Here is a 2,500-nt window from a genome sequence, read left to right on the forward strand (position 1 = left end):
TATGGAGGAGTTTATAATGTTATTTCTCTTTTCAATGACATGTCAATTGTCCCAACTTACATTCAGAGGCTACAATTCCCTTTAGGACAATCAATTAACTTAAAACTGGCCTATGAATAATCATTCAAACCTTGACTTAGGCTAATACAAGCGTAGGCCTACCTAGACATAGGCCAAGGCTAATATTCTGGCCCTCGTCTTACTTGCAAACTGAGTAGTAGGCCTACCCAGCCATAGGCCAAGGCTGATATTCTAGGCCTAGTTTTACTTGCAAACAGATACTTGGCGTTGAAGATGAAGGAATCTTCATCATGTGTATACATTGTGAAAATTACTTAAGCCTAACGGATTCTATCCATAATTGGTAGGCTTACGTATACTTCCTAACCTGGTATGTATAAATTCCTAAACTATTATGGTGTACTATACTCATAGACTGATAAGTATACTCCTAAATGATACGTATACAATGTATACACCCAGACTGATAGCCCTTTACACAGGAGAAATTAGCTTTTCCAATCTCTCTCTCTCTCTCTCTCTCTCTCTCTCTCTCTCTCTCTCTCTCTCTCTCTCTCTCTCTCTCTCTCTCTCTCTCTCTCTCTCTCTCTCTCTCTCTCTCTCTCTCTGAGAAGCAGAATCTTTTTCCTCAAAATCATCAACTTGCTTATTGATTAATTTTTAACAAATTGTATATTTTACATGTATCATCTTTAGATGTTTTATACAGTTACCGCTTAAAGATATATCCGTTTTCTTTCAAATATGTCACAGAAAATGGTCATTATCTAAATTTTATCTAAAACAATAAGATTTAATAATTTACAGTCATCAGTTATCCATATTAATGTTTTAAAAATCAGCTTGGAAACCAATAAAACTTATTAATCAATATTATAATCATTGTGGAGCCTTTTTAGTTCGTTGAGACAGGCTTTGGAACGCCAGAGAAATGTTCAAGTACGTTTTTATGGTAATTAGAACGGAATAGAATAGTTATAAATTTGCCAGTTTTGTTAAATATTGCCCCATCAATATACATAATAGGGAACAAGCCAGAATAAATATATATATATATATATATATATATATATATATATATATATATATATATATATATATATATATATATATATATATATGTGTGTGTGTGTGTGTGTGTGTGTGTGTGTGTGTGTGTGTGTGTGTGTGTGTGTGTGTGTGTGTGTGTGTGTATTGGATTTTCTTATATATTCTAAGCAATTTTATGACAGTCCAAGGCCTTGCCAACCCAATTTTCATAATGTAGGGAATCCTATAAATGTACATGTGATTTTATTCACTCTGTAACTAAATGCAATATAAAAACGATGGGGACAATTCATACTTGGTACATAAAATTTACCTGTAATGAAAGAAAATGGTATCCGTTCTTACCTTATTCAAAGTCACCAAATCCGAAATCTTCTGGCTCTAGGATGTTCAACTTCTTCCGAGGTCGACTGGTAGAAGGATGACTTGAAGGAAGGATGATTGGTAGAAGGATGACTTGAAGGAAGGATGATTGGTAGAAGGACGACTTAGAGGAAGGACGACTGGTAGAAGGACGACTTGGGGGAAGAACGACTTGTGAAAGGACGACTTGGAAGAAGGGTGACGTGGAAGGACAACTTGTAAAAGGACGACTTTGAGGAAGGACGACTTTGAGGAAGGACCAATTGTGGAAGGACGACTTGGAGGAAGTACTTGTCGAAGGATATCTTTGAAGAAGGACCACTTGTGGAAGGACGATTTGGAAGATGAACCACTTGTGTAAGGAAGACTTATGGAAGGGCGACTGGTAGACGAACGACATGTAAAAAAACGACTGTTGGAAGGGCGGGTGTTACTGGGTCCTGGAATTACTACAGGAATTGGAAAGAAAAGTGGGCTCGCTTCAAGCGAGTAAACACATATGATCAATTGTAAAAATGCCCTGAACGCACATAACAATCTATCACTTCTTGAATACTGAAGGTATTACGGATAGACAGGATAGACACATTATATTAAGGGAAGGATAGCGTTATAAAGGTTGGATAGTTCATTTAACCTCCTTAGGATAGTCCACTTGTTAGAGACCAAATGATACATATTAAAAATGAAATACGAAAGGAATATAACTATAGGGCCAATGGTGCCTTAGTAGTCTTGTCACATTTCATGAAATATATAAATAGATAAACACAATAAATGAGGAAGCTTTACGTAGCTTTGAATAAGTCTGATAAACTCTTGTGTCGACTTAGACGAAGCACTGAAGCACCATTTATGCTTCAAAATATTTATATTTGAGATTTATTCTTTATCTTCGTCGCTAAAGTTCTGCTATGGCTTGCATAACTCTTTGTGTTCCTTATGATATTCTTCCAAATTTTATTTTTCAACTTTTTTTCATAATAACAATATTAACAATAACAACAATAAAAACAACAACAACGCAAGTGCTGTTATTTCCAAATCTATAGCTCTTGCGTCATTT

Source organism: Palaemon carinicauda, chromosome 4 (assembly GCF_036898095.1).
Source record: "Palaemon carinicauda isolate YSFRI2023 chromosome 4, ASM3689809v2, whole genome shotgun sequence".
In the NCBI taxonomy this organism is placed as follows: domain Eukaryota; kingdom Metazoa; phylum Arthropoda; class Malacostraca; order Decapoda; family Palaemonidae; genus Palaemon; species Palaemon carinicauda.